This window comes from Calidris pugnax, unplaced genomic scaffold (genome assembly GCF_001431845.1).
Source record: "Calidris pugnax isolate Ruff unplaced genomic scaffold, ASM143184v1 scaffold13, whole genome shotgun sequence".
NCBI lineage: Eukaryota > Metazoa > Chordata > Aves > Charadriiformes > Scolopacidae > Calidris > Calidris pugnax.
The window spans coordinates 22189996-22214377 of NW_015090810.1; the positions used below are offsets into that span (position 1 = coordinate 22189996).

The 24382-nt window shown below is 41.5% G+C and overlaps 1 long non-coding RNA gene across 1 annotated transcript in view; it reads left to right on the forward strand.

Moving 5' to 3' along the window:
• LOC106886028 overlaps window positions 1–24178 on the forward strand; it is a 77399-nt gene extending 53221 nt beyond the window's left edge. The window contains exon 3 of the long non-coding RNA XR_001411560.1: window positions 24056–24178. This is a non-coding gene — a long non-coding RNA (uncharacterized LOC106886028). The remainder of the gene's footprint in view (window positions 1–24055) is intronic.
• The last annotated feature ends 204 nt before the right edge of the window (window positions 24179–24382 follow it).

Here is a 24382-nt window from a genome sequence, read left to right on the forward strand (position 1 = left end):
TTTGAACCTGAAGACAAAATTTTGCACGATTAGGAATATTGTATAATTTCAAAATCCATTTTACATTATGCTACTGTCTTTCCAAAAGCTTTCTCAAAACTTGCATATGTGTAAGTCTTTTCTTTTTTATGTAAATGGTGCCTAAGTGTTGAAGGATGTGTTTCATTGCACCAGGCAGCAGGACACAAACCAGAGGTGCTGAGCTCACGTGCCCATAGTGGTGCAGCAGGGCTGCTCAGTGGCATAGCTGCAGTAATGCCGCAGTGCTGTGAGTCCAGGGTCACGGTCAGTGTCAGCCTGGGGCTCTCAGCACTGTATTGCACGTTAGCAAGATACATACAACAGCAGTCCTGTAGGATGATGGGTTTCTGAGGTCTCAAAGGAAATCTGTCTCCCAAGTCAAAGGCTGTTACCAACAGGTCCAGTTGTTCTTTCTCAGGGAGGTTTGGAGGTTTGCTAATACTGTGGAAGTGCAGTAAAATGAATTATTTAAAAAAACAAAGGATATGTCAATATTTTTCTCAATTCCAAGAGTTCCCAGCAAACTGAGGTGAAAGGTGTTTAGGCATTGAAGGAAAGAGTGAACCTTTTAGGAAGAAAAGTGCCTGCAGTCCACTGTGACTCCTCTGAAACGTGGTGGAATATTTGCGGGGATAGATATTTTTTTAAAAAGCAATTTTTCTGTATGTTGTTTAAGAGTTCCTTTTAGTACTGTTAATACTTTAAAAAAAGCATTTTGTAAATATACTTTATTGATATTACCTTGATAATACTTTAAAAAGCCTTTTTCCTAAAACAGCAAAGGAGGAGGAAAAGTTTCTCCCTGCACTTTTTTGAGAGGTCAGAGAGGGAGAGAAATGAAAAGATAGCACCAAACTATATTGGGGCTCATCAGTTGCCATCCAGAATCAATAGAGAATCTATTGAGAGCAGCCCTGAGGAGAAGGCTTGGGGGTATTGGTTGATGAAAAGCTCAACATGACCCAACAATGCGCACTGGCAGCCCAGAAAGCCAAAGGCATCATGGGCTGCATCAAAAGAAGTGTGGCCAGCAGGTTGAGGGGGGTGGTTCTCCCCCTCTGCTCTCATGAGACCCCACCTGGAGTACTGCATCCAGTTCTGGGGCCTCTGACATAAGAAGGACATGGACCTGTTGGTGTGAGTCCAGAGCAATGCCTGCCAGTCTGTACTGTGATGTTAGCTCCCTATCTGAGGGCTGAACCTCAAAGTACTCTGGTGATACACACTGCCTATGTGGGAGCTTGTACCTGATTTGAGGGTGGAAAGAGCCAGCCTGGTCTTCAGGCTAGGAGGCTCTAGCACAGTGAGGCTCTGGCAACACTCACGTTCTGTGTGCCTGGCTAGTCTGAACATGACCAGCCTGACCCACCTGGCTTTGCAAACACGAGTCTTAACTCAAGGGCAGTTACTACATGTGAGAGAGAGGTAGGCTGGGTGACTATTGGTGCAACAGGAAAACTGAGTTCATATAAAAAACTCTTCAAATTCACAAAGGGAACAAGTATCGTATATTATTATTTTCCTTTCTGATCTCCTTCAACCCAGAGAAGAACCCAATGTGGCTCAGGCAGCTTCTATGCCCTCAGGGAGCCTTTTGCACAGACATCCATGTGGTATCTATATGTCCACTTTTTGCAGTTGAGTCCGTTTCCTATAAGCATAGCAGCTGGTTACTAGCTGTTGCGAGATACCCTCTTCAGCCTCTCCATCTAGACAGTGACTCATTTTTATAATCATATAGCTTGGTGCAATTAACTGTTTTTGAGAGCTTAGAGTGCTTTAAAAATGCATAGGCTCAGAACTTTACAACTAGAGGGGACCATTATGGTCGTGCAGCCTGACCTTTTCCATAATACAAGACAGAGTAATTGCTGAATGATGCCCATAAATTTTTTTCTGGAGCTAAGGCATATCTTTTAAAAAGACATCCAGTCTTAATTTTAAAACTTCATGTGACAGAGAGAATCCATTAAATGTCTTTTTCACTGCTTCCCATGGTTAATCATCTTCTCTGACAAAAATCATCAGCTTGTCTACAAGAAATATGTTTCACTTCACTGTCCATTACATTGGCTCTTATCATGACTTTGTTTACTAGAAAGCCCTGTATTATCAGAAAGGGTTTCATTTATGAAAAAACCATGAATAAGTCAGCTTAGCTTCATCTTTGATAAACTCAGTAAAATGCGGTTCTTTAGCCACTCATTTTAAGGCAGGTTTTATCATCCTTTCATCTGTACTACCCAAGCCATTGCTGCATTTTCAGTGAGCAGATGCAAAAATGGCCTACACTATTCCAGTAGCATCAGCAGGCACAGTTATACCACAGCTTTAATCTTGTTTATACACCCAGCCCTTCCACCTCTTCAGTCCTGTTGTCAGGCTCTGGTCATTACCCGCACTGCCTTCACTGCTTGCTGGAACACAGTCACCTATCCCTCCTACATGATTGGGCTCTTGCTTTTTATATTTAGTTGGCAATATTTAAAAAAAAAAAAAAAGATAATATTGGCCGAGTGAAGTCAATTGCCTCACAATGGAGCTGCTTTGTAGTCTGACTCATCTGTACTTTCCAAAGTTGGTGTCTTCTGGTGAGGTTTTCATCCATGACCCACAGACTGTGGTGAACCCTGCTAAGTGCCCACCGCAGTCGCCAGCTATTTTATGCTGCACAGACATATTCTCTGTATCCTCATGTATCTTGTTGGAGATTATATTGCCATTTGAAAGGATTGGGCTGTTTCTGGCTCGGCGCCTCTTTGATGTGTCCTCTTTCAACAGGCAGGTGGGCTTGAGGTCAGTAAAAAAGCCCTTCTGACAACTGCAGCCTTGGGATAACAAGTTTATCTGCACGGTGGTAACTGTCTTTTGATATACCGTCAACATCTGTTTCTGCCACAGCCTTCTTATCTGACGTGATGTGATTTGGGGAAAGCAGATATTCCTCTGAGGCTCTGTTGAGGTGGGGTTGCCATGGAAATGGCTGGATTACTGTGTCTCCTGCTCTTTTGGGGACTGGGGGTATGTTGGAAGGGGGTTTTTTAACAGATTTTGTTCTGTCGAATTTTAAAAGCTCTCACTTCAGACTCCAGGTGGAGTACCTATAATATTATATTCACCAAGTCATTTATCACAGAATCACAAAATCAGAATCACAGAATCTTCATGTTTGGAAAGGACCTTTGAGATCACTGAGTCAAACCTTACACACACAAAAGACCCCCACAGTCTTGGCCACTAGATCATGGCCTCAAGTGTTTCTTACATACCTCTAGGGATGGTGACTCCACCACCTCCCTGGGCAGGCTGTTCCAGTGCCTGACCACCCTCTCAGTAAAGTAATTCTTCCTAATATCTAATCTAAACCTCCCCTGCTGCAACTTCAGACCATTTCCTCTCATCATGTCATTATTGCCTTGGGAGAAGAGGCCAACACCCACCTCTCTACAACCTCCTTTCAGGTACTTGTAGAGTGCAATGAGGTCTCCCCTCAGCCTCCTCTTCTCCAAACTAAACATTCCCTCAGCGTCTCCTCGTATGACTTGTTCTCTAGAACTAAAGTACTTTAGGCTGCACCATTCAAACTGTAACATGTTCAGTAGAGTCTCTGCCCAGAATTGCTTCCCAGTTAAAGACGGGGATGTATGTGGCATGAGCAAACCCAGAAGGCGGCCAGGTGGCAGGCACATGTGCAGTGCAGGCTCTGAATCTTGAGGGTACTGGGGACTTCTGCAGAGGACCGGGAGGGAGGAGAATGTGATGGAGCAGGGCTGGGGCTCCGTGCACAAGGACTGGGTGCTGCTTTGCTCACGAGATGGAGAGGAGACCCAACTTCCAGCTGCGTGTCAGAAGTTTTACAAATGAAAGGAGGGGGAAAAAGGCCAGCGTGTGAGAAGAGAGACCTGAGGAGTTGGGAGGGAGTGGGGAGATGGCCAGGAACAGACCTCTGGAGTGACCAGCAGACCCATGCGTGTGTTGCAGAAATGGGGAAAGGGGGACATAACAGAGGGATGCAGAAAATACAATGGAGTCAGATGGGGGAAAGGAGGGGAGCAGCCATCTCGGGGCTCTTCTGGAGGAGGTCAGAAAGAAATGCAAGGAATCCAGTGCCAAGGGGATTTTAATCATTGAGTCAAGAGGTGGCCAGCCTAGGATCCAAAATTCTAGCAGAAAGAATGTGGAGAAAGCTCATTGTAGAAACTTTTAAAGACCCTGTAAGTTTTAATGACGTCTTCATACTGAGTTAAAAATCTGAGAGATATTCATAAACCAGAAAGGAATGAACCACTGACATGCTCTCTTTTGAAACAACAGGAAAATTAACACATTGTTGGAAACACCTACAGGAAGGGCTTCTGGTGGCTTTAATCTCACAAGGCTTTAGCTGTGACAGGGTGGACTGGAATTGCTAAGCAGGTGAGAATCATCCTGCACAGGCAGACGGGATAGATGTGTGCAGAAGAGGTGTGCAATACCTAGCTGTATATATTTTCATACAGGGGAAATTAGCTGTGTGATAGGTACTGTCAGTAAAGTGTCAGAGGCCTTCAGAGCTCTCAGGATGTTTATGAGGGGGAAGATACGGATGTGTGAGGAAGACTGAAGATAGCTGAATAGTGAGTTATTGCACCACATGTGAGCCACTCTGGCTAAAATTCTAACTCTGGTTTCAGAGGACTAATTTATGCTGGTCTGGTTCATATGTCTCAGATATCTACCGAATTGACTAGCTAAATTAGAAGAGAGGCCTGGGAGCGCCAGGAAAGCTGGGTCAGGATGGAGGCATATGAGCTGGGATCACATTGTTCTTGAACCTCTCACCTTCATAAGAACTCACTCGGCTAAATGATGTGCTGTTTATTATGAGGTGTTCTGAATGCAGATCACTTGCTAAAAGTGTTAAGCGAGCCTTTAGATTTTTCTCACATACAACTTGCATAAAAGAGGAAGATGGTTTAGGTACAGGAGGCGTTACAACCGTGCATGGTGATCTTGCAGAGAGACTCTGCTTTGCATTAATTTCTCCTAATGATATTATTCCCACAGCTCAGACTTTATACTGCATGCTTTCAGGGTGTTCCTGGAAGCACTACCTTGATAGGGAATCAGGAAGGATTGCAGAAAGATTTGGTCCTGGGAAGATATAAGCTGATTTTAAACATAATTTTTGTTCTGAATCAATGACCCCTCTTTTGAAGTCCTTTTGGACATCCCACAAAATATCTTAAAACAACAAAGCCAGAGCTTTTGGACATGGCTTCAACAATTTATTACAACAAGTAATATCTAAAATACTTCAGGTGCTGTTCTGTTTTCACTTGTACCAGTTTAGATCTGTAGTTACTACCCTGGAGTTATCCTGATTTGTGTTGATGTACAAGTTGAGAATTTGATTCAGAAGAAAAATTTGCTTGGGAAGGCAGCAAATTCCATGGAAAACCTGTGACTATGACTTTTCTTGGTGTATCTCAGCAGTACAGGCACCGGATATTTCAAACTACTACATGCTGGGAGCGAGTTTGTGTTCCTGTGCTAGGTAGACAGCATGACTGGCAGTCTGTATTTAAAAGAAAAAGGTGTAAATATAGAAAAAGATAGTAAAAATTTCTCTTCCGAATTAACAGAATACTGTAGATCTGGTAATGTGGAATATTTTAGGGCTGAAAATTGGGTTATGCTAAAAATCTAAATTTGAGGCAAAATTTTTGTGACCAAAGAATTTTCTGTTGGAAAAATGACAACATTTTAGAAAAAAATAATTTCTTCTGTTTTCTGTGGTTGCTGAATCATAGAATTTTTTTCTCATGAATTCAGTGTTTTTATCAAACATGTAGGTTTCTTTTTCTAGAGCTTTTGTTTCACTCCGTCTGCTCAGCCAAAATCAGAAAGTCCAGTCACTTTTTGATTCACAAAAATAAGTAAGGAAGTGGGATTAATTTGAAGCCTTCAAAACAGGGATCTTGGCAATGAAGGCACTCGCTAAATAGTAATAATAGACCAAATTTCAAAAGAGCTGAACCACCAGCAACTTCAGTTAGCCTCCTACTCATGTATTTAATGTTAAACTTCCTTTGATGAATGGTCCCAATTTCAATAGGAGCTGCCAGGTAATTTTGAAATGTAGGCTGTTTATTTAGTAACTCCCCTGAACCTGGAAGTGCTTTACATTCTTGTGGCACAAGAGCATCTCTTTTTCATATTCCACATAGAGCTGAATGGTATATCAATACTGAAGAAATGCTTGCTCTGCTGACCAGTGTGTCACAGGCAGAGGAAGATATATTCAAAAAACTGCAGTGAGGGCAGAACTAGAAAAACCCACTAATTCCCACTTTCTCCTCATTTTTACCAGCACTGGTGTTTTGTGCTAGATAAGCTGAACCTCTATATTATAAAACATCTTTAAATAATCTGTTCACTTGGAAGTCGTAATACATTAATCGTGTCATTAAACGATTGCAGATTTAGGGACAAATTCTGCCAATTTCCAAATGCCTACAGGTGCAAGTGAGTTGGCACATCTGCAGGGCCATATGAATACCAGACTTGATTTATGAGGTGAATTTGCACTACAGAAAATTATCTTAATTCACGGTAATAATCTTTTAGAGCTGAGTTTCAGTCTGTAATAGCTGCTAGACGAATTCAATCAGTTTAAATAAATGTACATTCACCAAAGAGAGTCTTGATCAAGCGAATTAATAATATAAATTTTAGAATCGGTGTCTTCAGTAGTTGTCCTGCATAACTGAAGGATGGGCTGTCCTCTTTTTTTTGAGAAAGAGCTGAAAAGCAGGGAATGGACAGCAGTCAGCACAAAAAAATTTCTTTGGAGTTTTATCTGTGCGATAGTATTAACTCTGTGAGGCTCCACTGGAGCAGGTACAAAGATAATTTGGCCTCGCTACTGTAAGAAAGTAAAATAAATTAAGTAAAATAAATTAAATCTGTGACTTATCTTGAAGACTGAGTGAGCTGATGAGAACTGGCACTGAATCCGAACAGAGCCTTAATGAAAATTCAAGGTAATGTTTTTCACTAGGTAAGATTGCCAGATGAGTTAGAAAGTCTCAGGGCTTCACTCTTTCTCTTTGCAGCACATTAAGCATCCTTGTTGAAATGCAACACTGTTAATTTAAGAGCTACCCTCAGTACTGCAATGGCATTTTATCTGTTAATAGGTGTCAGACTGGATAATAGAGTATGTCTGGGTGCTCAGCTTTCCACATTTTGCTGCTTGCTAGATGAAAAAGCTGAAAAAAAAAGAGTAATAGACGTACAGGCTGCATGAGTGTGAACGTCCCTCAAGAGTGTCGCAGAGGTGGCCACATACTCTCTGCAGTGACAGTCCCCCTTCGATGACAGAGTCAGTGCAGGTTCCCAAAGGCACCTTATCCCTTCTCCCGGTGCGGGAGTCGTGGCTGGAAGCAGAACGCAGTCACCCCCGGCTGTGACTAACGTGGTGAATGATTCAAGTTAGAGCTCACGGGGAGGCTGGTTTCTTGCCTGTAAAAGACTGATGTGTTGATGACCCGTTATGCCGTGAAAAGCTGACAAAAAACCATTTTTGTCTCTGTTCTCTTGCAAGTCGTGGGAACCATCCCAAGAGGTACAGATAAAGCAAAGTTTGCAAGAAAATAGGTTTTAGTGCTTAAGCCTTCATGCACAGATGTCCAGTACTTCTAGTAATCTTCCAGTATTTGATTTATTATATTATTCATTATACTTCTTTGGTTGTATCCAAATCATCCTGAAATGCAGCATTTCATTTTATTGCCATAAGTACAGGGGGTAAATACAACAGAAGGATGCTCAGAATAGGGACTCTAGGAACCAGTTGGATCTCAGTAGTTTTCTGTGAAAAACAAGTGATCTCCGTCTTAAAAGTACTTCATTAAATAGCTTCTACAACCCTGTCGAAGTTAGTACTTTGCAGTGTCCTAGAGAATGTTCCTGTTTCACATCCCGGTCCTAAATCTTTTATTCCAATATTGTGCCTTTTAATAGTCACTAGCATTGTCATCAAACATTCATTGATTTGTGTAGTCATGATATCTAAAGTTTGGTACTATTGTCTTTTCCCATCTTTTCCCAATCTGTATTAATGGACCGAAACATCATTTTTCTTTCATGCTTTTCCATATGCTTTGTTTATGCTTCAAGGAAAAAGTTGCACTTGGACAAAAAGAGCATACCTCCAGAATTTGGTGAGCAGCTCTGAAGAAGGTCCTGCAGACCTTGTTTAGGACTTTGATTCAGTATGTTTATTAAAAAAAAAAAAAATAGAGCCAAGATGAGAAATGTGTCCTTTCACCCCTAAGTAAGAGACATATAATTGCCTTGGTTGTTGTCTCTTCAGATAGATACCGAAATGACAGGAGACCCTGGCTGAGGATGGTGAGGTCACACACTGGAGATAGTGCCCGCTCTCATGGAAAGCAACAGAGCAATTTCTTAGCAGCAGTGTTTAACAAACAGGACTGAAGACAAGTCACCAAAGCTCTTTAGCATTTTCTGGCAGTATTGCAGGGCCATGATTCAACATAATGGACTGTTCCTGAGCAGTTTTTCCCATTGTATTAATAGAAACAAGCTTTTAATTAGCCTTCAGCCTTTAATCCCTTTGATTCACTCTATTTTGTTTCTTGAACAGACTTACTACGTGCTTTTTAAGAAAAAAAAAATATCTCTGGTGTTCCAACATACAGAGCTACACTGACCCTTATCATCTGCTGTCCCCATCTACTGTCATAAAACATCTGGGAGCATTATCTGCTCACTCCCTGTCTTAATTCTGAGCTCAGCTGGATCCAAAAGGCACATCCCCCTCAGGGCAGTAAGATGCCTTGTCATCACCATTAATTTCCCCTAAAGACATATATTTTCTGTGCAGCAGTCCAACACAGAGACACACCTATTTCCATTTGTGGGGATTAGAGCCAAAACACTTAACTACTCTGACCTCCTGTGTATGATAGGCCATACAGTTATATCCAGTTACTCCTGTACGAAGTCCAATGACTTTGTTTTTGGCTAAGGCATATCTTTTAAATGAGGAGTCAGGCTTGATCTAAAGACATTAAAATACAGGGAATCCCCTGTGATGGTAATTTGTTCCAGTTGTAGTCACCCCCACTGCTTGAATTCTTGCTTCATTTCCAAGAAGCATCGTTCTACCTCCAACTTGTAGCCAGGGGCGTATGTTACTCCTTCTGCCTCTTCATAAAAGTGCCCTTTAGTGCCAGTGCTCCCTTAAAACACCTAGGATCTGCAGCCAAGTCTTCTGTTTTTTTGGTTTTTTTTTAAAATGTTTTCTTCCAAGTAAGAAAACCATTTGGTTCAATTTAAGCCTCTCACTCTAAACCCTAATCCCCTGGTAAAACTCATATTGGGGGAAAAGCCTGGTAAGACTTGCAGCCTGCCCCCTATGGCCATAAGGATCTTTAGCTCAATAGCAGCTCCTTCCAATATATGCTGCCAGTTGTCCAGAAGCCCTTGGTCACTAGTCCCAGGAAACCTTTGTTCTTGGCCTTTGCATGACCAGCCTGGCCCTGAGCTGCTGAGCTTGTCCAAGGTTATCCAGGTTCCTGGTGCTGTCTCCATCATGAGAAGGCTGGAGAGCCATAGCAGTGGGTCCCTGTGTCTAGCTGGGTACCCATCAGCGTTACAGTGCCCAAGACCTTGCCAACTGCCAGCTCATTGCAGCAAGGCAGAAAGCTGGACCTGCCCTTTTTGCCCTGTTGTCTGCTTTTTGGTAGCTTTCTTGTCATCTCACCCCTGTTATCCTTTTTAGAGCCCCTGCTGTCTCCAAGCACAGCACACAGGGTTTATGCTTTTGTTCCCACCATACCCTTAGCTACATTGACATTCACTTTTTGTAACTGGTCCCAGCTTACACTGTGATTCAGCTTCCTTGAATGGCTGCCCTGTACTCCACATTAGTTATGCATTAAGTTTTGTGTTCCTTTGGAAACCTTACAAAGTTTGCATCCATGGCTGAGAGAAGCACAAGAAGGATCTCCCACAAAGCTGGATGCCGTTTTCAGACAGCACAAAATATTATGGAGCCGCTAAGCAGTTTAGTAACTAATGAAATAATGATTAAAAATGAAGTGCTCTTCTGTCCCCTGGCTTCTGTCCATGTACAGCAAAATTTTGACGTGAGTTTGCTCATGCACCTTGGCAGAACACTCAGAGGAAATTTCTGTTAAGTGCTTTTAACTTTTCTTTAACAAAGCCCTTAACAAAACATGGAGTGGAAGAGAGAAGAACCTGCATAACAAATTAAGCTACCCATAAGATTTCTACATGAGTATCATACTTTCACTGGGCATGTCCTCCCTTGTCTTTTGACAAAGAGCTACCAGGATATTTATCAAGCCGTTTAATCTATTTTAGGGTTGCATTAGTAACAACAACATCTTCTAAAATTGTGCAGACATTGATCTTGCCAGCAAAAAATACTATTCATGTAATAGGATACGAAGGAGCTGAATCCATTCATTCACCTTAAAAACATTTTTGGAAGTCTTTGCTTTCACAGCTTTAAAGAAAGTCTTATCTAAGCTATTTAAATAGAGTAATGCATCATTCAAACAAGCAAACAGGACTTTTCTTGTGGATCAAGCCAGAAGTACAGAACAAGAAGAGTATGCAAAGCAGTAAAACCCATTAGTCTCTTACATGCAAAGGCTACATTGTATGTGTCCACATTTCTTCCTTGTGGAAGCTTGAGTAAGATTTAGTCAGAGTATCAGGAGGTGATGTTTGAAGTATGCTCAGCAAACAAAATACATCTTTCCTTAAAAAAGAAGGTTCTGCTCACACTGAAACCCCTGCTTTTCATGATCCTGTTTGTGGTGTGTGCCTTTAGCTATAGTTTATAGTTTTCAACATTTCCAGCTCTGCTTTTCAGGAGTACATAGTTCAGCCATGGAAAAATTCATCCTGGGCTGAAGTTTGGCATACAAGGAACCAGCCAAGAAATAAGTGTTCTAAGTCAAATAAAAATGCTGAGAAACAGACATTTTTAGAAAATATTTTCACTCTTAATACGTGAAAATTAGTTCTAAGCCTATTAGTTGTAATTCTTAGAGGAATACAGGGAAGTCAGTTCTTGTGGACTCTGAAGACACAAGGAAGAGTTATTTTGAAGTTTATTGGATTTTCCTTAAATAGGTTATAGTGCTATGTGTCAACTTTTTTAATCCAGAGTTTCCACTGGGCTTCCACTTTGGCTGCTTCACCAATTCTTCTGTTCTATGCTTTTAGCTTAACGTGGAATAAAAGACATTTTCCAGCGCCCTGGTTGAGTGATACACCTACACTGATATAAATTGCACAGAACACCATGGAAGCCAAAGAGGCTACACTTGTGTAACTGAAGTTGTGATAAGTAACAAGAGTGTTTAGTGCGGTTTAGTGCTGAAAACATTTGACACTTGCATTGAGCAAATAAATTGTAGTGCCTCTACACTTAAGTTGAAAGGCTGTGGGTCATGGGTGTGATGCTCTCCTCTGTTGGAGTTCAAAAGAGCAGCTGCAGAGTATGGCATAAATAACAGCAGATATTGACTTCTTTGAGAGTGAAAAAGCGAGATGTATTGACCTTGCAGTTAAATATTTGACCCCAGATTTGCTTCAGTCTTTTTTTTTCTTTTTTTTCCTTCAAGGACTGATAAATCTTGGTATTTCACAAAAAATAAGAATTGAAAAACAAATTCCAGCTTGACACAAGTATGTTCAATTCTATTAACTTCCTAAGCATTTACCACCTTTTACAATAAGTACAAAATGCAAGCATTTTTCTCCTATTTTTAGAGATATGTCAAAATAAGGAAACTTGATCATTGCAAATATTACTTGAGGACTTAAACATTCTTCAAAAAGTTACAGATATGATAAATTTACAAGTCTAAAAGAACATTGGAGACCAATGGAAAAGTTATAAGGCAGATATTTAGATCTGCAGTCTGAAAGTCTTTGGCATTGCCTTCAGGAAGAATAATTTTTCAAAATAAAGACATTTACAAATTTTCCTTCTTTCCTGAACTGTTGTCCTCCAAAGAAGTAAACGCTATTTCAGTTACCTTGGAATTGCTTTCACTGAAACACAAGCTAAGATTTGTTGTTGGGTTTTTTTATTATATGGTATTATAACTTTCTCAAGAACTTTTGATAGTATATTTACACATAAATTAAGGAAAAAAACCACAGGTCTCCCTTATAACTTCTAGTCTAAAATAAAATTTGCCAGGATCTCACTTGTAGCTATAGATTTGTTATTCCTTCTTAATTAAAATGTGCTTTAGTACATGGGATTTTCTCTTCATTAGAACACAAAGTTTATAGTGAAAGCTTCTAATTTTTTTATTTAGTCTTTTGGATAAGAAAAGCATTTGGTTCTCCTGATAAGACTTATAGCAATGAGCCCAAAATGCCTGGTAAGTCTTGAGTCCTCCATCTGCAGATGTGGAATCAGAGGAGTCCCTAGCCTCATGGCAGCCCCCTCCCCTTCATCCTGCTCTGGAGCCAGAAACCCTAAAACTCTCTGGCTCCATTAAAAAATATTTTACAAATACTTAGTTTTCCATGATTTCATAAGCTACCAAGCAAAGGATTATAGATATTCTTCTTAGCCAAATCAGCAAGGGGTATGTTTCAAGAAGATTATTATTATTGCAGATATTATTAATAATATTATTATTGTAACTGTAGCAACATGTTTAATGCTTTGCTAGGAGGTGGTCTAATACATTTCCCATGATATAAAAAAATGTCAGGTTGTTACAAGGCATAGGTACACCCTAAAGATTTAGTAGATTAATGCTTTTAATTTATTTGTCAACTTCCCTATTTCCGTTGCAGTAGAGTTTTCCCTGATGGTGATTGCACTGATGTTAGGAAGGCAGCTATGGTAGGTGCTATGTAGGTGGGTAGTATATTTGTTGTACTCTTGGCTAATCACATATATTGACTGTGACTACAGGGCTTTGGATGTCCTTCTGCATTGTTTTTCCTCACCTGTAGCAAGCAGATTTAATTCAGCAGTTTCCAGTGTTTGTCAAGACAGTGTAAATTTGCTTATTGCTTTATTAGGAGGGAAAACATGAATCACGTTCATCAGCCGTACTTCCACCTCTGCAAAAGAAACTTCTTTTAGTAATTTATGGAATAAAAATTTCCTGTCTAGATACAGGTTAATAGTAAGCGGGGAGAAAATCACAGATACTGTGATGTCATCAGGTGGAAAATATCGATTTATCAGGGCTGTTTGCTTCTTACATTGTACAGCAATTGCACATTGGCACAACTGTATGCAAAATGTTCTGAATGCCTGAGGAAGTCATTCTAAGTCTGCTTTTTGTCCAGGAAATTGGACACGAGTGAGGTGTGTATGAGCCAGGGTATGGGAGAGCTCAGGAGATGGAGATACTGCAGGACACAGAGAAGACAGGAGAGAAGGAAGAGGGGAGAGCAGAATGAGAAAACTGAAAGATCATAGCTGCGCTGGGTCACAGTCCTTCCTCTCAGCCTAGAAATCCAACCTCAGAGAGGAAAACATCTATTTTGAAAAGATAATATTCAGGAAAAGGATGCAGAGACTGGGGTGGGTTGGGGGAGGTCGGTTAGGTTGGAGGATGGGAACAGGATTTATTGTCTCTGCCATCAAGCCTGCAATATTTCTTAAGAAAAAGCCCTACCTTTAGAAAGTGGTTTTAGAAGGGCAGCGAGGTGAAAAATAAATCCTAGCCCTGCCAGCCCCTCTCCTTTGGAGGTGATTTAATGCCGTGTTCTCGATTTGGCCAAGGGGAGTAAGGCAGCACATTTCCAGAGGAGCAGTGTTTATACCTGGACATAATTTCTCTCCTGCAGTTGAGCATGTAGCCTCAGGAGATTAGGAGTGAATTTACAGCCTGTGGATTTGTGACTGTGAGCTTCACTCGATGCAGTGCCTGTGGGAAGCCTTTCTTCTCTGTTCAGTGATGGTGTCTCAGCCAGGCAGCCTTGGTATCGACATGGACAAGGCTAGCCAGAAGTGGCAATTTGCACTCACAGCCGTAATTAAATAAATGAGTATAATGGGCTTCCAAAGACATACTGTGTTTTCTGCACTCACTTTCTTCTGTGTTCTTCCTTGTGGCCCTCTTCAGGTTTTTGGGTGTAAGTCCATTCACATGGTCATGTTCCAGAAAAGATGCCTGTTGTTAAGTATCCAGCACTAATAGAAACACCTCTTCTTTTATGTGAACATAAGTCTTTTAACTTCCAAATAACATCCTCAGATATACTTTTCCACTGGAAAAAGAGGAAATTTTTATATTAGAATGCTTCTTCGTGAAGGCATCAGAAGTCTTATCACTAAGTCCAGCGAAGGCTGGATAGAGGTCCATATATTAATTTTTCCTGATGAAAAACCTCATCAAAAGCAACTTTGTATTTTTCCTTACTGGAAAAAGAGAAATACAGCTTTTATGCCATCAAATATGTTTGAAACTTTACTTTGTTCACTGCGCCAGGTAGTGGAGGAAAGAAAAAAACCTGATAAATGAATGAGAAGGGCACCCACTGTGCTTCTGACTACCTAGTTAAAACTGATTTCAATTCATATGAGCTACAAGAGTTTAAAAGCACACTGTGCAGAGACATGTAGGACTTTATAATGCCCTTAAACAAATTACCTGCCTCGACTGCATCAGACATGCACATGTGCACGTACATACCCGCACAGAAACAACCACGTAACATATGGTCTCGAGTATACTTATTTGACTTGTGCAGGCACATAAAAAAGTTTAATTTCTGTAGATAGCTGGAATAGCATTTTTGACAGCATCAGTGAATACAGAAATGCTGCCCTGTTGTGCGTGGCTGGAGTCTTCATGTGGTGAGGGCAAGCTTTTCTTTGGTTTGTAAACCGGTGATTCAATGTTTTTAGCATTGTCCTTAGCGTAGTGTCAAAAGTTCCAGAATAAGTTAGTAAAACTGAGGGTGCAGGCTTCCTGTGAAGAGAATGGCTTTTCCACCCATGCTCTTGACGACTTCACCATGTCCCGGGTGTAGTACAGGTGTCACTGCCGGCAGTGTCAGCATCTACCACGCTCACAGGCACAGACAAGATCATGTTGCTCTCTTAAAGATGTGTATCTCAAAACCCACAAGGCACAGATTTATTATTTTTTCTACCTAGAAGTTGACGTAACACCATTACTAGGGTCACTAACACCTACATCTGTGTTGTAAAAATAGAGAATGTTAGGGGAAATAGACACTTTGAGTGTGGTTCCTTTTTTCCGCCTTTCAGTCAAATGTAATTTCAATTAAGACTAAAAATCGTGTACATTAATAATCAAATTATACCATCTTAATTCGGAGCCATGTTTCATTGGGAAGCTTGTTTATTTAAAAAATAGAGGGCCCGGACTTAGACAGAAACGGTGTTACTTCGCCATCTGGCTAAGCGCCGTATTTCCGAAGGATGGATCCCTTCTGTGACTTTACCTATGCTTTGTTCACTCTAGTTTTAATTAACTCATTGGATGGAATATCCTCAGGTTGCCTTAGGAGGCTGTTGCACAAACCAAAGATCTGGCTTTGATCTCCCCTTATATCTAGCTATATATCTTCATGCAAGTCAGTCTAAATTCCTCTCTATTGTGATACAGTTTGAGAGAGAGGCTTTTTGCTGTGATGTATCGTGGCTGGCTGGCCTGTCATTGAACAGGTCCTTAATTCATATATGATTTTTATTTTCTTTTAAGTGTCCTAGTTTTTCTCTCATCTTCTGAACATCCTAATTAGATTTTTGGGGTTTAGGTCCAGAGACATGCACTGAGAGATCCCTTGCTTAATTTTCAGTAACTGAGGACAGACGCATCTCTCTTGTTGCAGACAGTTTAAAAGCACCAGCACTTGCTGGTTTTTGCTCTGGTTTGAGTTAAGCTCTAGATGTGTATTTAAATCTAATCGTCTACGGGAAGTTGGACCCTCTGGTGGTGTGATATCCTTACGACATTGCTATGGCTGGACCTTACACTATTGCAAATCCATGATTTTTTTCTTAAAATTTACCACACTGGTCCTTCAGTTCTGCTCATAATATTTGCCTAACATACAGTTCAGATACTCAGCAGTCTTTGCTTAGCCTGTGTTGTGGTTGGGCTTTTTGTATCCTTTCAATTAAGATATTTAGTGTTTAATCACAGTAGGCCATTGTTTGGTAATACTATATAATTAAATGGTGATGGTTGTTGAAGTGTATAATTAGGATTTCTGACAATTCATTGTGAATCTCTGGTCTACTGTGAAGAAGAACAAAGCCAGGGAGAAAATGCTGGCTGGGTTATATAAATAAGTAAGAGATGATGGTCAGGCTGAAAATGAGGGTTCTCCCCTCCTTTAATGAAAGGGTTTGTGTACATTACATAGAATAAAGTATTTCTTAGGCTGAAAGCTTTCCAGAGATAATAGTGTTGGCCCTCTGAGGCTCTTTATTATGTCAGATGTGGGATTTGGATTTACGGGAAGCAGCCGCTGCCTCCAACAGACTCAGTCTGGTGGAGGAGAATTTGCCCAGCCTCTCCTGCTTCAGACTGCAACCTGAAGGGTTTTTCCAAGGTTTCCCAGAGAAGAAAAAGACCCATTTCCACTGCAATACCCTGGACTCTTGGGAAAAAGTGTCTACATCGCATCTGCCTCCAGCTTTGGGGGATGAGGGACATAGTAAGCCCTGCTGGCCCGAGCCCCAGCGTTGCCCCCTCGGTGGTGACAGCGTCTCTTTAGGGGCAGGATTATGAAAAATCCTGTAAATGATGAATTCGTGTATTGTTTTCTGATCATCAGCCTTAAGGAACAACTCCTCCTCGCTTTGCTGTTTTTTAACAGTCTAGGAATATGTTGTTCTCCTAAAATGCAAGCTAAAAGTCTCTCATAATGATGTAGCTGCAAGAAAGGAACACCAAGGTGGAAAAGAAGTTCCATGGTGTGAAGCTCAGGATAAAATCACAGCCACCACTGACCCTGGCAGGAGTCACACAGCTGTTTTGAGGGATAGATTCTCAGACCAGGCTTTTGAGGTGTCTTTTTGCCTCTCCAGAGGTTATTCGTACAAGCTGTCAGCTAAGCAATTGGGTTATGCAGGACACTGTTAGAAACCTGTGAGCATGGAGTGGTTTGGGGTTGGTCCATTTATTTATTAATTTATGAAGAAAGAGGCTCTGTGTCTTGCAGTATTTACTTGAAATATAGAGTGGCTGTTTCAGCCACTGTCTTGCTGCCATGTTTCATGATTTTCCACCTGGCGTAGGAAAACTGGCACAAGTTAGATGAGTACATACCCACCGCTTAGATTTCAAGTTTTGCTGCTTTAATTGCTTCCTAGTAAATAGCTAGAAACCTTTTCAAAACAAGCATAGCTTGCATTTTTCCCTATTTGATTACAAAACCAGAAGCAAAGCTCGTAAATTCCGGAACAAATGACAGCATTTTTGTACTAAATGTTTTTTCCAATGGCATTGTAAAAATCTGAGAATGAAGTTAAGCAGGCTGTTGCAATCCACCTGCCCACAAGCCAGCACTGCACCGCCTGGGTGAGGAGGACCGTTGCCATTGCAGAGACAGGGCTTGTGAAGGCTGCGGATGTGGGAGGAAGGCTGGCACTCACATGCCCCCCAGGGCCAAGCAGAAAGGAAATCATGGCAAGAGACTGAGCAAAGCATGAAGAAGAGGGTAGCAGAGGACATAATTCCATAGTATTACCTGTGTTTTATGATGTACTGTGGTGGGTTGACCCTGGCTGGATTCCAGGTGGCCACCAAAGCTGCTCTGTCCCTCCGCTCCTCAGCTCTCTCAGGGGAGAGAAAATACAATGAAAGGCTCGTTAGTTGAGATAAGGACAGGAAGAGTTGTTTGTCTCACATATTCTCTCTTTGGCTGCAGTTGCCCAGGTTTTTTGCTTCCTCTTTGATGTGTTCATACCGAGGTGCTACCACCATCGCTGATGGCCTCAGCCTTGGCCAGCAGCAAGTCCATCTCGGAGCCAGCTGGCATTGGCTCTATTGGATGCAGGGGAGGCTTCTAGCAGCTTCTTACTGAAGCCAACCCCTATCGTCCCCCAACTACCAAAACCTGTCCACACATACCCCATAGATGTATGATGAGGGGCCTTGGTTTGCCTCGGTAGCTCTTCCCAGCCAAGCCCTGGGGATGGATATGGAAGTGTTCAAGGCCAGGGTGGATGTGGCCTTGAGCAACCTGCTCTAGTGGGAGGTGTCCCTGCCCTGGCAGGGGGGTTGGAACTAGATGATCTTTGAGGTTCCTTCCAACCCAAACCATTCTATGATTCTATGATTCTATGACATGTGAGGGAGCTGTGGCGTGAGGATTGGCTTGGGTTGAATGAAGGCAGCAGCATGGCTCTCCCAAACCAGGCACTTTGCAACTGCAACCTAAGAGCTTAGCACTCTCCTGCAGACCTGTTGTGCAATAACCATGATGTTTGCTCTTTTAGCCACACTTTATGCCCCACAAGAGTGTCCCCCCAAGCAGCATTTAAGTCACAGAGCTGGAGAGGGGCTGGGGCACTGTGCAGCGGCTAGAGGGGGGGCTGCTCGGAGAAGCCCCAGTGCATGCTGTGCTTCCCATGGCTGCAGCCTCCTTGCAGTTAATAACCTGTAACACAACAGAGAGGACAAGGCAAAAATCTCAACTTTGACTGTTGTGGCTGGGTGGATCCAGTAATCTCAAAGCTATACAATGTTTGTGCAAATGTAATATGCTGGGTTTGTGTCAACACAAAAGCTTCTCCGTAAAAAACATATACACACATGTATTTTTCTCTATATCTGAGCATAAATATGTGTGTGTGTGTGTGTGTGTATGTATATATGTACATGCTTATATACCCAACTTTTAAAATCCTCTCTCTCCTCAGAGAGACTTACTTTGCTAATGGCTAGTCATGCATGTTAGTAAAAAACTACCATTTTACACTCACGTGCCTGAAGTTAAGCAGGTTTTTCAAGGCATTTAGTTATTTAAAACCTAGAGATGGGTTCCTCATGGTATCATCTACTATTGCTAGTGAGAGTAGCACCACTGGGAGCTTGTTGCAACTCTGCGTGGTTAAGCACCTCTCAGTATTTGATTCCTACCTACATGTTGAATCATGGAATCATACAATGGTTTGGGTTGGAGGGTACCTTAAAGGTCATCTAGTTCCAACCCGTCTGCCATCAGCAGGGATACCTTCCCCTGGCAGGGGGGTTAGAACTAGATATACGTAGTTTGCTTAGGCCTCTTTATTTTTAAATATTAAACTTTTTAAACTCTTTAAACTATTAGATCATCAGTTCTAAAAACATTAGTTTTGAGAAATTTATCACTTGAAGGCTGCAAAAAAAGCTTGCAGTCCTCCTTCTGAAATTCAAGGGATGTTTCCTCTTTTCAATGAATCACACTGGGGAAAACCCCTCCTAACTAATGTATGTATTTTTATTTCCTGCATTACATTTCTTCAATCATCTTATCTGTACATCTTTTGTCAGGGCTGCAAAGGGAACCTTGCATCTTTGTCAAAACTGATCTGCTAGCAGAAATATTATGAGGCCACCTAAGAACCTGCAGTAAAAAGCCAAGAAAAGGGCAAAGAGGCAAATACTTCTAAAAGAATTATTCAGCGAAAAAAATGTGTGCACATATCATATTTGAGTGTTCAAAGATGTGCTCCTGAAGCGTAATATAGTTGAGTAGTCAGGCATTTTGTAAGGTGGTTACTCCATGTCAAAGAGCAGAGGTACTTAGTCTCCCATTAAAAAAACAGAGAACAACAATAACAACAAAAAGTCCAACCAAAAAAATCAGCTCCTCCTCCAGCAAAACCTCTGCTTATCTGGAGCCCAAAAGGAATCTGCAGATGTATACCCCCTGCTTGAGAACAAAGTCTTCAGTCACTGGAATGCAATGCTGTAAAAACAAATACTACAAAGCCTGGTAACAGGGGGATGTCTCACTTGCATATTTTTTTGTGACCATCTTGGTTTGCAGAGAAGGGGGTCCCCAAAGCATGTGAGCCAGCAGGATCCCTTTGTACTAGGTCGCTGTCTGTTTGGCCAGATGTCTTCCCAACAGTGAGATAGAAAAACCAGAGCTCTTATTAAAATAAGTTGGGGAAAGGAATGGAAAAAAGCATGTGTCCAGCGAAACGAGGCACATTGTGTCCCATCTGATATTTATTAAACGTTGATCAAATCAGCAGTGAGAAATGCACATCATGCGGAAGTGACCCTGGCTCCCTGGGTTTGGAAGTGAGTGACAAATGTCTGGGAGCAGACCAACATTGAAAACACGTGTACAGGACACAGAGAGGAGTGTGCTGCTCTGGGAGCAACAATAACAAATGGGGAAGAGCTGACTTTAGCCGAGAACCCCCTTTTGCAAGGGGTTTACATACATGCTGTCAAATGGCATGGGTATGTAGGGTCTTTCCCTATACATTTATTCTGCAGCTTTCTAGATGAGAGGTTACACTTCTCGTGGTAGAACACTGCATTTTGTGTAAGCCATGAAAGCCAGCAGTTGAGTGGGTGAAACTGGGAAGTTTTGTCAAATGAAAGCCCAAGCATGGACTTCTTCAAGTCCTGACTCTCAGCTTTTGTGATAAACCTGTATAATTTTATGCCAACCGGCTGGGTTTTGTGTAATCACAACTTCTCCCATCTGTTGTTGCTTAATGTTTTGGCTCTCGTGTCTTTTCAGAGCAACCCTTCAATAGAAATGTGTCCTCACAGCATGGACTAAATGTATCTCCTGTATCAGAACAATCTTATTTGGGCTTGGTCCTTAAACAGGGTAGTGAGGAAGAGCAACAGGGCAAGCTGAAACCAGGCTCTGTACTTGGGGAGGTTGTGGAGACCTGATTACACTGTAATTCATCCCTATACAGAGAGGGGTGCATTCCTGGCTTTTACCTTTGCTCGTAGCCTGGATTATTGAACTGCACAGAAGGACATAAAAATGTGTCTTCCAAATCTTTCCTTCAAGGTACCTCTTTAGTAATCCTTAGTATTTTTATACGTTCAGTAAACTAGAAAGTCAGTTGTATTTGCAATAAAGAGTAAATTTAACAGCTCTGTAAGACTTTACTGTGTCCATCTCTAGGCAAAGGAAAACAAAGGAGCTTGTTAGAGCTCCCTGGGTTTTGACTCCAGCCCTGGACCTGGGGCACGTTGGATGAGGGTAGTGGGATTTCGATGGCAGTCAGATACAGTTTTAAGCTGACAGAAAGTGCCAGCAGGCAATACAATACGCAGCTCCAGCCCAGCGTAGTTAATGGGATCGCTCCTGCCTGTATGATCGCTTTAGTACGCTGTGTTTATGTTACTGATACCAACAGCACCAGACTGTTAAAGGATGGAAAGGTCTGGTTTTTGTTGGGGTGCTGTTCCGATGTCAGTTTGAAATACGCAGAAAGTAAAAGTTCCGAAAAGCCAAAGTGCTGTTTTATTGAACCAGCGATAGAGAGGACTGAGGCAAGTGAAACAAGATCCTTATGAAACTTTGGAGCATACACGATGCTAGATGCTGAACTGCAGTACATCCAGTGACATCAGTGAAGTTGCAGCTCATTACACAGGAAGCCAGACTACAGTGACAGAAAACAGGTCATGTCATAAAATGAGTAATCTTAATATAAGAATGTAATCAAGTGAAACTTTTCTATGTGCAGTTGCTGTCAAAGGTTTTACTTCAGTTTCTGCCTTTCTCTGTGCTTTGTACCTTTGCAGTCTATCAGTCTTCCTAGTTACAGATCTGTCCCTGCTTCCATTAACGTTCAAATAGGGAGGATCAAGCTTTCTGTTATCCGTGTATTTAGAAGGTGAATGTGATGGGCTTTGTGGCCCAAGCTTCTCATGTTTTCTGATATGTGGGATGTTCAAAGACATACAGAATTGGAATCTGAATTTTAAAACCCTGGGCGGGGGAACCTTTCATTGAGCACACAGAGGCTTAAAGAGCCCACTAGTACTAGCTAACAGCAGCAAAATGGTGCTTCAGACGCCACAAGTTCCCGCTGTGAAATAATTTCAGTTTCTGAATACCCAATGCAAACCCTTAGAAAACTGCACTTGCCCTCTCCAGCTTTTTCAGCAAGCAGAGCTTCCCCTCTAGCAAACTCCTTGAGACTATCAACCAAAGAAAACCAGCCCACACATAAGGATCCATAAGCAAACTTGACAAATTGTGGTGCAGAAGTTATAATCCTTCCAAATCCAAGTCACCAATAAATGGGCTAAGCAACTGCTCATCTCTGTGCCAGCTCCCTTCCTTCCCACCTGCACAGGCAGGAGAGAAGCCTTTTTCCTCTGGAGTTTCTGTTCTTGGGTTTGTGCTTACAGGTTTTGTCTTATTTCCCCGTGATGTTCCTGTTTCTGAAAAAAAAGAACCAGTGGTTCCCAACTGACATTATACCTGAAGCCCAACAGACCCAGGTCTATGACATCACTTTCATTACATGGCAACAGAACGTGACCTCATAGCTGAAAAAATTTAGAGAAAACATGAGATGACATAATGTGGAAAGCGGGCTGACCTATGAGAGATGCATTTCTGCCTTAGCTACGGCTACTGTATGTGCATAGGGAATTGAGGAAAATGCCTTGTCAAATAAACTTTGTATAAATCCTCTTCCTGAGTTGCTCCAGTATGGTAATCCTTCCTGGAAGTACCCTGGGCTTAAGGAAGTCACTGGAAAATGTGGTGCTTTGGGAGAGAGAAATACAGTTGACTTAACTTGATGTGTCGGTCACCCATCCTCCATGAACCAACGGGAAGTGGCCTGTGCTTTTCTCTTAAAAAATGAAAAATAAAAAGTGCTCTGCAGAAGGTCATGAGTTGGGGAAAGTAAAATCAGCTGTGGGTTAGGCCTCAGGGGAAATATAAGTCACTCATAAAAAGCTGCGGAGCAAGTTTTGATTAGCTAAGTAATCTGGTACATAGAATTTATTAGAGCTTAAAGCTTTCCTGTGGGACTCCCCTAATAGTACACAAATAGAGTAAAATATCAAAGAAATGCACTTTCTGACAGACATAGAAAGCTACATTAATCCTGGCCTGCTTAACACACATCAGAAGGAGGGATAAATCCCACCCATTCATTCCAGCACAGTGGTCCTGTTTTCATGTTTTTCCATGTTGGTGTTTCTGATGAATTTCTTGGTAACTTAACCAACACTTCCAACACTCTCAAGCTGTTCCCAAGGAGCACATGAAGAAAAGAGGAATATTGCTTTCTTAATAGACTCAAAGGTATCAAACCATTCTTCAAAAAGTTCAAATATAAAATAGTAAAGGCCTGTTTTCTCTCATCAGCTTGAGGCCCCTTTCCTTAAACTTGTCCACAAAGGGAGATTCACCAGCATTTTTCTGTCAGTATAGATGTACCACTAGCTTTACCAGTATAGCACCCCTTTCTTTTATGTGGAAATAGTATTCTCCAAACCACCCAAAAATAAGAAAAAAGTCTCTCTTAGTATGGAAAGAAAGTGTTCACATGGTAGCCATTTGTGGTAATGGTTATGAAGCAGGACCAGTACTCCTACCAGGTTTTCACAATGTTATTTTATTTCTATATTGTCCTTTTGCCAGAGCATTTACTGTCTTCTACTGTCCCTGTAGGGAATCTGAATGCTAAGAGGGATGCCTGACAACAAGGATGCTAATAAACATTTGACTTCCAAAGCTCACCATAGTCTTGTTAGCACAGTTGGAAAATAGTCCTGTCTCTCAGGAAAGGCACAGGTTTTCCAGTGAAGCAGAACCTACTTCTCTTCCACGTGCTGAAATCCCAAAGTGATTGTATCACTAAGCTGATGCTTTGACCACTGTGGAAGCTGTCCTGGCAGAATAGGGCAGATAGGCACCCAAATATCTGTTATGTAAATAATTTGTTCTCTAGAAAATGGAGGAGAGGAAATGGGGAGATAAAACCAGCTGTTCTTTGCCATTGTTTTAAAATTCTTAAAATCTTCTTTTGCAGGTATTCAGGAGGGGACTCAATGTACCAAATGTAAAAATAACTGGGCACTGAAGTTTTCCATCATCTTATTATATGTTTTATGTGCCCTGTTAACAATCACAGTAGCCATTCTGGGATACAAAGGTATGTATGCATGGAGCCCAACATTTCACTTTCAGCCAAGCATCCAAGATCATTTCCACATATAAGATAGACAGGCAATTTATCACATCTCACCTTCAATATCAATACGTTGTCAATGCTGGCTTTTTGTACACACATAATGACAAACTACAACCTTAGATTTTTACTTTCAAACAATTATGAATTTTTGAAACTAGATTAGCC